Raw genomic sequence first — 15,173 nt, 5'->3', positions numbered from 1 at the left:
TTTTCTTACCAGTAGGTGTAGTAAGTAAAGTAGTACAATTTAGCTATAATCTTTGAACACTGTACACTGCAGGCAGCTGTGACTCACATTTCAGCATAAAACTGGAGTTTTGATTACAAGAGAAATTACATACAAATTAGTAGAAAGGAGTTCAAGCCTCATTCATGTTTACAAGCAAATATAGAGTGCATACTGATTCAACTCAAGAAACAGCTGATATGACATTAAAATATATATTGTCCAAAAAGTCTTGAAACAGAAAACCAAAAGCCCTCTGAGGAAGTATTAAGTTATTAGCATGTTATATAACTCGTAGTATTCCATAGATAAAATAATTTGTTTCCCATTTTTCAGACTGAACTGATCACTTGCTATCTTATTGTGTTGTTATGCTACTTTTTACATTTTAATCAATTTTTGAGAAGTCTTCCAGGGAAATAACTTTACTGAGCCACAGTTGTGATGCCAGATTGTATTACTGTTTTATTTAATTTGCCACAGGAGTAGAAGAATAAAGGTTACTTTATCATAGCAATTCCCTGTCAGGACTGGGCTTCCATCTTTAAATATGTTTCGATGTAATTTGTTTTTTTTTAAATACCACAATCATGAAACAAGAAAGGTTGTGCCACTAAACACATGTTTTTGTTTCTTTCATGGAAGCTTTCTAATGCCACATACTGAAGATTACAGAAGAGTAATAAAATAGAACTGCCATGTTACCTTTCTAACATGCTAAGACAGCAAGACCTTCTCTTTTGCTGAGAGAGACAGTTCTCTATCAGCATTTCAGATTTTTATAAAATACAGACAAAAGGCTAGAGATGAGCATTCAATTCTAAAATGATCATTTCAATACATTACAATTATAACACAACAATGATTTTATTATGACTTAGAAGCATAAGACAAAATTACAGTCAGTGGTCAAAATACTGAGAATGTTGCTTTTAATGAAAGTAACTCCATCTAAAATGTAGTCTTAGAGTATCTTCTTTGATATAATATTTCCTATTATATCAAAGAAGATACTCTAATATTACCTTAAACATATGACTATTTACAACTGGGTGAACATACTGTACTGTATATCAGCCAATTTACTGTACATTATATATGAAGAGTGGAAGCTGGGGAATGAGGACAGAGACTAATTTTTAAAATGTATTCATCAGCTTGAATAGTAAAAATAACTTGTGAGTCACTTTGTTGTGCCTGTCAGTGGGCTATCAAAAGTCAGTATGACTAAGGGCACACAGAGCTAAAGATGTTCTCTTGAGGTGTCTTGTTAGTGTGGATGCCTCTTAATTCATGTTGTGTATGTCAGTCCATACAGGATCCACTGCATAATAAATCCTGATAACTATAGAGAGACATCCGACTGGTGCCAGGTGTTAATACTGCACATGAAGACTGCAGCTTCAAAAGAGCTTTCTGGCAAATGCCAAGTACCTAACAATGCAAGTTGTGGCTGCCACATCAAAGGTAATTGCTGGGGTTTAAAAGCTTCTTCTCAGCACATACTTATCCATTAGTCTTGTTTACTTTTGTTGAAGCAAAAGCTCCTAATGTGTCATATATGTTTAAACACAGCACGCCTCAGGGACTTTTTCTGAGGTCATGATAACAAGCTGTTCTAATCAGTTCAGTCATATTGCACCTATTTATCAAGCAGGGAATTGCATATTGAAAGTGATATCATTTAGGGGAGGCTAGCTCTGATTTTAATTTAGTGCTACTGTGTTACCAAGTAACCAATGGGAGACAACAAGAATCCTGGGTACCAGCACACAGTAGGGTTAACCTTGATACTAGATTGCCATAAGGCTTTTCGTGGACAAGAAACAATTACTATAGTGGGACTATATCTTCAATTAACTTAGAGTTATCATTATTTTGTTGCAATTAATTATATAGTTTAGGGAATAAGAAATTGAATTTAATTAAATTGTTAATAAATGACTATGGCAAGTGCAAAAGTGTGAATAAGGACATTATTCAGAAACGTAGGTGGTATGGCGGATATTGTTTGTTGGTTTGAATCCCAGGTAGGGATGTCCTTAAGCTTTTAAGTTGCTCCAGCAGCCTTAACAGTGTTCGTGCTCAAATGTGTATCTAAAAATGTAAGTTATCTCTGTAATTTGCTTTAGACTAAAGTGCCAACTAAAATTAATTAACAGTAAATCTAGATACAATCAAGTTAAGTGGTATACAAGCATTATATATAATTTATTTCATGTTGGATAAAACTCACAAACATTTATGTGGCTTCCTCATCCCAGCAATAATGTGTGGAATGAACTATCTGCATTACACATAATATTACAGTAATATATTGTGTTTATTGTTACCTTACAGTTTTAGTATGCTTTCACTGAACATATTTTATTATATGCCATAAAACACAAGCTACTGCATTTTATGGGTCTCATTTAATAACCATCATCATCATCACACTATAGAAGACAATACTGAGATTAACAAAAGGTGAAGGAAATGCAGTACTTCACCAAGCAGTTGTCTATATAGTCCATTACAGCTAGAACTTTGTAGGGTATTGCCAAAGCTAAACTAAGGCACATAAGCACCATTCTTCTATAAATATGTAGTTTTGAACGTTGCAGTAGAAAGGAGTGCATGGAGGAAGTTGTGCTGTGGGATGTGGGATGTGAAAAGTATATAGGGAGATTACTGTGTGGAGGATAAAGAAGGTTAAAATTTCAGTCTTCATAAAAATGAGTAAAATCACCAGGGCAGTGGTAGAGAATAATTTGAGTAGGGCCACTCACTTTGACTGTGTGAAAACTAATGGTGGATTGTATGGCTGAAACCTGCACGTGTAGTATGTAACCAATTAGGGCAACACACCTGTGAGAGACTGAAAGAGTGTAAGATTAGAGATGTTCCAATGAATAACACTTTACAGTGAATCTGTAATACATCACTCTTAGTGCACTAATGCAATTAAAAGTAATGCCATGAACTATAATAATCCTTTATTTAAGTGGATATGTCAGCTGAGACCAAATTTTCTTTTGCAATAGTGATCTGTTTAAGAGGCTCACACCATTGTTGTACAAAAAAAGACATGAGAAGAAAAGAACAATCAATAAACGCTAAATAAAACAACTGGTAACTGTAACCTGTGTATGTAGAGGGCAGAAACTATTTAATCATACAATTTGAACATTCTCACATACAAAATTGAATCGTATCGTCTTACTCTGCAGAGTATTCCAGTCATTAACAGCTGTGAACTAAAATTTGTGTCCAAAGTTGTTAGTCAAAGGTCTCAAGAGCAGTTTGATAAAATTGCTGTGTATTAAACTATACTTCATGTGGAATAAACATTCCCAAGAGTTAGATACAGTACATATGTGGGTTTTTGGTGATCTTTGGCTTAACCCACTTGGCTGAGGGCCATAGAATGAGGAGATGTGAACCTCCATGCAGAGTGAGGATTTATCCAAGGGGTAAGGGGTAGGCTGCAAAGCTGGAGATGGGGTTGAGAAGGCATGCACAAGATGAAATTGGAAAAGAGGTGTTCCTATGATATACAGTACAGTATGTGGACTTTTGAGAAATTAGTTTTGCAGTGATTATGATTTGGAACAGCTGGCTTTAAAGTGGCTCGGTTGTCTCTCCCGAACTTCAGTTAAGTCTATGATGACACAGGTATCTGCAATGAATTCTGAACATAAACAGGTGTTTTCCCAATTCATTGATTATAGGTTAGAGATCAGTAAACTGTTTGAGTATTTATTAAGTGTGTAGAAAGATCCAACCGAACTAAGAGTAAAGATCACAATGAACAATACAGTGGGGAGCATCAGTGATTATGATAGGATGGTATAAGACATTAAGTTCCCAGGAACTGCTTAAGAGACTACTCTAAATACACCACCACTATGGTTCAAGATGGAGATCATGGACATTTGAATATGTGTTTACCTAGAGGAACTTGGAAAACAAGTTTTCCTTGTAATAAAGGAAACCAAATATAGACTGTAACTTATAATTTATTAACGTACTTTGAAGGATAAAGTAGTATCCACTGTGATTTGAACCAACTTTCTTTCTTAAATTGAAAAAGTGGGGTAGCAGCATGATTTTTTGAATAGCATAAGCTTTATACAAATTTAGTAGTAGATGCTTTTCAGACCTGAACAGAGACCAACCTGCAACCTGTCATTACTGATGATGAAGGGATTCAGTTGAGTATACACTAGAAAAGCCAACTAAAACTATGAATTAAAAGCACCATTTACTAAAGTGCTTACAAATGAATTGAATGCATTTAAAATAAAATGAACAAATGCTTCTTATTCTGGGTGTCTTTGGCAGGCTTCTCTGATTGTGCTGGCAGACAACTTGACTATAGGTCAATTAAAGTGGACTACAGACTAAACACAGTAGCTAATACCTTTTCTCCAGCCACTAAACACTTTTTATTGTGATAGGAGCTTTCTCAAATGATCATTTTTCATTCCAGTTAAATGAAGGAATCCAACCTTTCAAGTTCATTTTGTGTTCAATATAAAATGTAAATTGACTCGATGATGAATATTAAAATATGCATTAAAGAATTTGCTTTTCTTCTAAACCTTCTGTTGTATTTTATTTTTCTAAACAGTACCTTGGAATGGTACTGTAGTTCCAACAACACATTGTCCAGTCACGGCTTTCAATATACTATACTGTATGCAGCATGTACTGTAAATGACAAAATAAGCATGCAGGATACTATGTATTCCAACATTCACATGTTTAATGTATTGTTTTAAAAGTGAGAATTTAAAAATAAAAAATGTAAAATAATTAAAAAATAATTCAAACCTAAGATTTTCATATTCAGTACCTATGACCTGTTTAGCTATTGGGTTTTAGGGTTATAATTCATTTGCCATATGTGGCCGGAGATTTTCCTAGATCTCCAAAGTTGTGGCAATGCTTTGTTTATTCTTTGTGACATCTTAAGTGCTCCACAAGAAGTTCAAGCCTGAAGAAGGAGATCAAAATGTAAGAGACACAATGGTGTACAGTAACTGTCAACATCTGTTAATAATAGCATTTAAAGGGCTGTTGAGTTCCATTTTGTGTCACAGAAGACAATTTGCATTAAAATATAATTGAATAAAAATAAATATTAAACAGTGAAAATGTCATCTAAGGTGAGATGAGAAAGAGAGGTGAGATTGTCCTGTTTGTATTATGCTTTGTCTTTCGTATAAACATCCCTTTTACTGTTTCTTTTTGTTAATACTTGGAGAGACAAACTCATTATAACTGTCAGAGCACATGATGTATTTTGAACTTGAACGAGCTCTTGAACATAGTTTTATAATAGACTTTCTAATTGCATAAATATGATAAAAAATGTATTGCAGACTGAACTGTCAGTATCATAGGGATAAAAATAAAAGAGCAAAAGAAAATATCTAATAAGATGCTTCTTTAAAGGTCTGGTAAAGCTTTGTCTAGTCAAAATAATATATTGAAATGTTTCTCCCTGGTGGTTCCTCCAGACATACTCTTGTCCACGTTCAGTGGACCAGACCTTTTCATTCTCCTCATATCAACGTGCTTTAACATCATAGCAAGATACATACTATAGACATGATGACCTCAGCAGTAATTCTGTTCAGGATCTTCCTGGGCACCCCTAGTTAGTTCCCTTAACCTCTTCCACCAGAAGCCTTCTGTCTATCATGAACCAAAGTAAAGCATATCATGCCATACTTGCCATGTGACACATGTAATGTGACAAGATGTCTTCTAAATCGCCTTTGTTATTAACTTGAATTTGATGAGCACTGGCTATAAATACCAAACGGAACAGTCTGGCACCAAGCCCATTGTCTCCACTGCTGCCCACAGTAGGGAAGTGGCACATTACACTGATTATTAATTACACACATCTGTTAACTCACTTGATATCTGCATTGCAGCTGTACAGGATAAAAGTGACATAGATATTTTTTTTTCCTGGTTTGAATTATAATTACCTGTAATATAATCCTCTGTGAAGTGTTTTGTTGCTTACAATGTAGAATTCATGAAAATTTCTTACACTTATACAGTATAGCACTTTTCTGGACATTCCACTCAAAGTGCTTTACAGGTAACGGGGACTCTCCTCCACCACCACCAATGTGCAACATCACTTGGACGATGCAATGGCAGGCATAGTGAGCCAGAACACTCCCCACACACCAGCTATCAGCGAGGAGAACAAAGTGATAAAGTCAATTCATAAATGGGGACTATTAGGAGGCCATGATTCGTAAAGGCCAATGGGAAATTTGACCAGGACACCGGGGTAACACCCCTTCTCTTTTAGAGAAATGCTTGCGTTTTTTAATGACCACAGAGAGTCAGGACCTCGGTTTTATGTCTCATCTGAAGGACGGCGCCTTTGTACTGTACAGTAATGCCCCATCACTGAACTGGGGCATCAGGACTCACACCATAGGGTGAGTGCCCCCTACTGGCCCCACTAACACCAATACCAGTAGCAACCTTAGTTTTTCCCAGGAGGTCTCCCATCCAGGTACTGGCCAGGCGCACACCTGCTAAGCTTCAGTGGGCTGCCAGTTGTGAATTGCAGGGTGATATACAGTAGCTGCTGACTCAAGGTACCTTCCTGCTTTCCATTTCCTCACCACCAGGGCCTATTCATTCTTGTCCCTGGCTGCACAGTGATGGAGACAGATTGAACATCAAAATCAGGCCTGCTTAGTCCCTAACCTCCTTTCAGCATCTGTTCAAGCCCCCTCTGTTTAGACAGCACCTGTGATCTCCCTTGCACTGTTTTGAACTTTTACCACCAGCTGATACTTGATTCTACTCAATGACCTTCCTTCATTACTGTTAGCAAACCGCTCACTGGTTTTTACTCTGCGCTAAGCTGAACAGACACTGCACTTCTAGGCTGCACATGTGTCCGCCTCACTGATATATTTTTCTTTTCAATGAGAATCTGACTTATTTTTTTTTCTTTCTTCTGTACTTGAATTATTTCTTTTTGGTTTTTCCTTTCTGGATTATTGTGTTATTTTTGTAAGTTGACCAGGATAAGGACTTCTTGAAAGAAAATGAATGATAAAATGATTTTGTAATGTATAATTTCCATGTTGATACAAATAAAAACTACACCCTTCCCTGTTTCTAGTCATTCTGCCAAAACTGGTTTGAAGACTCAGGCTTGAGTCCTGGTATCCACAAATGGTTACTCCACACCAAAAGAACTGCTACAAGTCATGTAACCATACTTTCCTTTATTCTATTGCTTATTCTTAAAACCCGTTTACAAGCTAAGAGCACTTTCCTCCAGAAACATGCATCTTCCAGATGTGATAGAATCTCTTTGTTAAAAGTACTTTTAATAACTATTTTTTTCATTTTTGCTGAAAAGGTAGATCCCCTTACACCACTGTGAAGTTGCATTTCTTTTGTTTCCCTAGAAACAAATACTCCTTTGTTAAATACTTCTTGCTGTACTCTTAGTATTTTAGTAACAAAGAACAGTGACATTAAAGGTTTTTTGGTCAATTCGTGTAAGTCTTCAACATCATGAATGATCCTCAGTCATAGGAGATAAGCTGGAAACTATTGGTTGTGAAGTGGTCCTGTTTAAAGAAAACTGGTATCCTTTACAAGGGATAGAAAACACTTCAGAACTAATTTGAACTGTTTTCCATGAAAAAATATATTTTTGGTCACTGTATAAAATAAAAAGTGCTGCTAATGTGCAATGATAAGGAATATTGGTTACATAAGCACAGATCAGTATATACTGTACATACTAAAAGGGTTTTTTGCCATAATGTTATACATGTCTTATTGCATAAAATTAGCTTCTGGCCCTGCTATAACCGTGTCTGTGTGTGCCCTGCAATGGATTGGTATCCCATTCAGTTTGTATCCTGCTTTGTGCCTGTTGCTTACTGGGATAAGTTACAGTTCCTCCACGATTCTACTGTATATTGGATAAAATGGTTGGAAAACGGGTGGATGGACAACTTTTGACAAATTCAGAATTTCTTAGTGGAAAACAAGATGCTACTTCTTCGGGGAGCTTGAGAATTGCTTGAGGATTGAGTGTCATTTTTTGTGCAGTTTTTCAGGTGTGTTCTCAGGTGCCTACGGAAAAATAGTTAAGGATAACTTTCAGAAAGTCACTGCACTTGCCTAGAATTTGCAGCTTTCTTTGAATAAATATCACTATTTCAGCACAGTGATTTATTTTGTATTGAGTTGACTTTAGCTGGTTTATTCTTCTGGAAAATGCTGAGCTGTATCTCTTCTAGTTCAAATATGTTCCCCTGTCCTTGCTTCTCTATGCTATTCTGTCTCTGTCTCAGCAGCCATGCTCTTATTATACTTCATATACTGAGTGGCAAAAGTTTAGTTAAGCTGTTTGTATGCATTCCAGGCACTCAAATAATTCAGTCTTTTCTAAGTGTAGAGATCTGAAGACCTTTCCATCTTTTTCTGCTATCTGGTCCATACAGTATATACAGTACTCTTATACACAGCTGTAAGAGCTATAAAACAAAATGTAAATGTTAACCTGATTCATTTTACAACCCTACGGCACATTTGTGTGTGGGAGTGTATCGACAATACTGTAAATTTGCAACTTTAAGGAAACAGTAAATGTTTTTTTTTTAATTCAGCCTATAAACCTTTGAGGATATCTGAATTGATTTCTGATGTTTGAAAGTGTCAGTAGTGTCAACAGATGTGCTGTTGCCTTCAGTGATGTACCTGTAACACATGCACCAATAATTATTTGTGAGGTCAATCACATAAATGTTATTTCTAATTGTACTGCCCAGAGTCTGAAGGGTCTGGTGTGCTTCTACTTTATACTGTAGTAATCAGGAATCACAGAACATGATGTCATCATCACTTATTCTAGTCACAGAGTTTATTCCTATGAAGCATTCCAGTCTCTAATGAAATGGTAAGTTTGCGTCATGTATTCTGTGTAAAGAGAAGAGGTCTACACGGCCTTTAGTGTGCAGTTTAATAATTGATATAAGGGTATCTTCTTCTTTCTGACTGCAAAGAGGAAGGCTTCCTTCTAAGCAGTAACATCAGAAGGGAAATTAAAAAAATGGTTGAGTTTCTATGTTTTAATACGACGACTTTTGGCATCCCCTATGTGAACATTTGAAGACAGCTCTCTTTAAAGGGCTTACTTAACTGGGGTCAGCCTATGAATGGAGCTTTTCAGGTACTTAAGGCATCTTGAAATGATCCAGCCCTGTTTTATTTCCTAACCTTTAAGGATGATTAAATAAAGCAGCAGTACCACTTTCCCCTATATTAAAGATTATTATGTCAAGCCTGTCAGACTAAAGAACTGAAAAAGCCTCTCAAACCACAAAGCCAGCATACAGATGTACTCCCATTAGTCTGCAAAGAGCTGCAGCTCTGGAAGCCACTACTGTATCTATTTTGGCAAATGAACTTCTGTTTTGCTAATATTATTGAGGATAGTGATTTATTTTTGTAGGCTCATTAATTGTGTTCTTTCCTGAATATGCCTTACCTACTAAGATAAACCTTTGATCTTGTTTATTTCCTGCCCTGTTCTGTTTGAGTTTTCTGATGCTAGTCTGTGGCCTAATTTGTGACGATTATTGAAGTGAATCAATCACCCAGATAATTAAGCTTTGCAGTAAAAAGGGTTTGGACATATGTTGAATCATCTTTATTTTTGCCTAGACCTATTGTATCAGAGTAGAAAATAAAGTAGGACTTCATAAGGTTTGAATACATTGTGAAAAGTGTAAAATGTAAATCTAGGGAAATAACCGTATACCCAAAGAAGGCTCCACAGCCAAAATATTGTATTTTCTTTCTTCTCTTTCAGCATGGAATAAACCTATTACTTGTTCCTTTGCAGCCTACACATGCTGACACAGCTACCCACCTGAACTACTAGGGAAATAATGTTAACCTTATGCATGTGGTATTTAGAATGTATTTTCATAAGAGGAAATGTTCAGTAAGTACACATCAAATTCTATCTGGCATGGTGTTATATCATTAGCAGATGAGAAAGTTGAGTATATTTGCCATTTCACACATTGTACCAGATTGGTTTCCAAATCAAAATGCCATTGGATTTGGAAAATCTGCTTAACCAGAGAAATGTGACTATATTCCTCACAGGATGAGAAGGCTGTAAACACAAAAAGATAAATGCCGAGAATGAGTGAATCGACTGGGACTGCTCCTGTGTATTTGAGTGGGTGAAAATGTTTGAAGAAGGAAAAGGCCTCATTGATGCTCCAGGGTCCAGCAGGAAAGTACTGCAATGTATATGCATGTGTATAGATCATTGAGACTCAAAGCAAGTTGGCAGGCTTTGAAAAGAAGATGATCAATGGATGTTTTCAGGTTCTATTGTGTTAGTGAAACATTATAACATGGGATTAATGCCTTAATCACATAGCCACAGGTGAGCAACACATATTGTACAGTGCTTGTATTAGATCCATCACTTAAAAAGATTCAGAAATGAATGCAGTGATGCAGTGAAACCAATGCAAACATTCTCATCAAACAATTCAAGCTGATTTTATCAGCATTAAATATAATCATGACTGACTTCTTGGACTGACAGAGAATATGGAATTAACAACTTTCAGGTTTTCAGTGCACTGCAAACCTGTGTACCAGAAACCATTAGATGAGATTATGGGACTAAATTATTTGAAAGAAAATAAGGGGAGAAGCTGTTTTGCTGAACCTTTCATGCTCTGTGTTATGATACCAGCATTTGGTTTGTTTGGAGCATATTTGATGTATAAGTGAAAATTTATCTTGATATTAGTGTAAGTGGTAACAATTGCTCTAAAGAAAAGTTGCATAAAGAGTTTATGAAATGCATCCCTCCTTTATGTAAGTCATGTATGTGGAGGGGAAAGACAGTCTCTATAGTTGAAGGCTCTATTAAACCCTGTAGTCACATGGGGCATTAAATTAGATTATTAGCAATTATAAGCTAATGTATTTGGCAGCAAATTTCTGGCTTTCTTCTTGCACATCTGTCACATGTGGGCTGCTACACTCTGTAAAACACTGCACATAACATAAGCCGGATCATGTAACCTATAAAGAGACTTGTGCTAAATGCCTGACTTTATGGAGGAGCAACCTACAGTATATTGACACATCAATGTACTCTAGGATCTTCAAACAAAGACAAACTTGAAAGGTTACCATAACCAAAACACCTTATCAGATTTGTACTAGTGGAAACATCTGTAACATCCTGCTTACATTTATACTAGAGATTTCAATGCTTTAATGTATCAGGTCTTTAAACATTAAGAAATACACATGTACAATTACTTTTTACTATTACTAATTACTATTGTTAGGAATTATGTCCTTCAAGTTCATACAGGAAAAATAGAAACGAAAGATTTACTTACAGTACATACAAAGTTTATTTTATATTTCTGAAAGTTAATGTGAATTTTAGGAATCACTAATAAGGGTTTAATAGATACAGTTGGCTAAAAAATATCTTTCATATGGAGGGTTGGTTGACATGCTATACAAAGTACCTTAAAATATGTAAAAAATTCTGTCAGATTCCAGTCCTATCAACACCTTATAGCTCTTGTATCATTTATTGAGCCTTGCATATCTGTGATCTTTTAATTCATATATAACTCTGAACTCAATCATCATTTAAAAAAAGAGCAAGAGGTGGCGATGAATTAAAATGGCAATTGTCTTGCTCTGTGAATCAGCTGCTGTGACTGCTTTCCTCTATGAGATGAGGGGGTAACACTGCACAGACAGCCTGTTTGGGGCACATCCTGATAATCACAGCTAATACGAGCAGCACATCTTGGTTTGTAAACATGTCAGCAGGCACACACACCTCCATGCATACAGTACACTCTTCTGCTCTCCCATATACATTAGAAATCAGACGGGGATGAGACTGTGCACTTCAGAAAGAGAAGCTTTTAACACTCACGGCACTTTTTTTCCCAAAAACTCTTTATAATGCAGGGAATGGCTTCCTTCCACTACTTGCCTGCCAGTTCTGCAAACATATAGTATAAAAGATGAGTGGTGGCTTCAAAGGTGACCCCAACCTTGCTCATGAAATATAACTGCAGAATAACAGCCTTCTGTGCCCCTCTGCTACTTGGTAAATGTACTTGTTTACTTCATAACCAAAATATGTTGCTGCAGTTAAAAAATGAAAAATAAATACAGAAAATAATTTGAAGGGAAACGACATACTGTTGAGTTCACACACATTAAGAAAATGATCAGCACCTGATAATTTGTTTTAGAATCTTTTGATTTGTGTCTCTAGCATGATCAAAATGCATCTCAATGCAGAGATTAAAATACACAATCCTGCAGAAAGATCCAAGACCGGTTTTGAAAAGACACTCTTTAGAATGGGACAACGCTTAGAACCGTAATCAACACTCCAGAGTTTGCTCAAAAGGTTGGGCGGTGGGAAAATTAAAACTGACAAAAGATAAAATACAGCAAGGCACTTCAGGTGTACATCTCCAGCTATTTCCTCTCCTGATGCCTGTGGACTGGTTTCAGTTAGGGTAGTGGGTGATTTTGTGCTGTGTTAGAAACTGCTAGAGTGGTAGTCTTTATCCTTCTTGTTTGTCAATGGCAGTGAGAGACCAGTCAGCTAAGATCATTCGATCCCAAAGCAGATGTACTGTCAGCAGTACTAAGAGAGCCTAGGTTCTCTGGCAAAAGTGGCAGATATGCCGATATGTATTACTCAGCTGTGGAGTTAATTACTTGGTGACAATAGGGCATCTGCTTGACTATCCTGTCAATACTGTTTCAGTACAACTCCCAGTTTGAGAGGAAAGATGGGCAAGGCCTGGTAGCCCAGCTATGTACCACCTGCTTAACTTATATGATCCACAATTTTCATTTGGTGCCAAGGAAAGGATGTTTTCTAATTCCTTGCAGTGTACACTTGGTAAGACAGTAGGCTAACACCTGCTGTTTGGTCAAGACAAAATCCTCATATCGTTCTTGCTTTACATCCTAAGGCAGTATTCATGATTGGATTGTGTTTGCTATTTTGGCATTAAAAGTGGATTTGTTCTCATGCTAGCTATACAAAGTAATCTGCTTGTTAGGTAAGATTCTAACAGATAACCCTAACATTTATAATTCCTTAGGGTTTGCAAGGGTTTAACTAGTGCTGCAACATATTCCTATGATGTTTAGTCTGGCAGACTGTTTTCCATAGACTGAGCTACATTATTGCTATATAGAGAAACAGAGTGGCAGGAAGACAATCTTCAAAATAGACAGGAAAAGAAGTGCAATAAACAGTTATTGCATTGCTTCATTGATATTCTGATAAATGTGTCGTAAACACACATATATCCTCAGACAGTCATGATCAAACGTAAGAGAAATTCATTAGATAGATCTTGAGGAAAAAAAAGCTGCCATTTATGCTTCATTGAAACAGCTCACTGCACACTGTGTGCCACAGTGTGCTATAGTTTGCCAGTAAGGATATTTTTTATAGCTCTGAGCTGTCCAAGGTACTGTATGTTTAGCTAGAATTGCTATTGTACCTGAAGGTCAAGAGAACAAAGAAACAGTGCTCTCCTTTCCTCACACTGTTTGTTGTAGTTTACTTCCTCTACATTTTCTGATGAAAAATTAACTTAATTTTTCCATCAATGACAACTGCGTATTGAGTGAGTGTGCACTTGTTGGAAGGTGGAGGAGGTGTTTAGAGTGAATGATGAAGTGGTTTAGATCTATGAAGAATTGTCCCTCAGTGAACTTACATTGAACCAAATTTATCCAGCCTTGAATCAGGCAGTCTGGAAGTGAATTGTTTGATGATAATGATGATGATGATGGCGACAATGGCGGTATGCCTTTTCTCATAATATGGTGTAAACTGCAGCTTAGCAATAAACCACTGAAATGACGGGTCTGGAATGGGCAAATTGTGTTTTTACTCTTTACGCTTCAAGAAGAATCGTGACAAATAAATTGTTACGATTACTGCTTGCAAAACACTGAGATGAGAGTTACAGAAAAATATATTGTTTTATGACAAAAGGCAGCTTTAATATTGGATGATGAAGATTTGTGCTCCCTGCTTCCATATTCAATTAGGTTCTCTATGGTAATTTCCCTAGGAGACAAGTCATCATTAGGGAGAATGGATGACTAGCTGGAAGAGAAATAAAACTTGAAATTTGAAAGGTTAAAAATTATATAAAGATATTTGGTCCATCTTATTTATTTTCTAGTAACTAATAGATTTCAGACTCTCAACCAGCTGACTCTATTGCTTGAAGGACCCCAGAGTGATGAATCAGTACATCAGCATTATTTATTCTTGTCACCCCTGTATGTCATTGTATGACAAAATACAACCTATTTCCAATCTTAAAATCCCATTGCACTCATTTCCATTTGTATACTCAGGTCCTAATTTCACGGCTAAGGTAGAAGTTGTCCCTTAAGTAACCTTCATTAGTACCTTTGAGGTTTTTGATTATTTCAATAAAATTGCTTTAAACACTTTTACTCACAACAAGGTACAGTACAGTATGTCAGGAGATCTGAAGCATGCAAACTTATACACATGTACAGTAGTACACAACTGCATGAAAATAATTTGCTAAAGATAGCTCGAGTTAACTGAAATATGGGGCAGTCATGGATGGACTATATAAGGAAAGTTCTCGATTTACTGTAGCAAGTCTGCTTTCTAGAGAATTGTACAATTGTACAAATCTGAAAATTCAAATGTAATTGTCAGTTGTGACATTCGAAGACCTTTCTTCACTTTTCTAACAATTCCCTCTGCACGCTTGTGATAGATTGTGAACCATATACCCTATACTGAAACATCAACATGGACAATTTTATTTTACTCACTAAAAGGATGCAAGTGACACTAGATATAGTTTCGAAGTGATATAAGTACTCCACTGTTCCTGTTTATATGGGGATTCTTTTCAATATAGTTTTTCAGGCAGTGTAAAGGCATTGGGGTTGTAAGCCTTTAATGATAGTGTATTTTATAGGTTGTTTTTTATTTTTAAGTTCTTATATTCATTCAGTCGAGTCAGTGGAAAATGTAGTGGGGAAAGTACGAGTACTGTACATTG

The sequence above is a fragment of the Atractosteus spatula genome, chromosome 5 (assembly GCF_055471065.1).
Source record: "Atractosteus spatula isolate fAtrSpa1 chromosome 5, fAtrSpa1.hap1, whole genome shotgun sequence".
Taxonomy (NCBI): domain Eukaryota; kingdom Metazoa; phylum Chordata; class Actinopteri; order Semionotiformes; family Lepisosteidae; genus Atractosteus; species Atractosteus spatula.
This window is presented reverse-complemented; position numbering follows the sequence as displayed.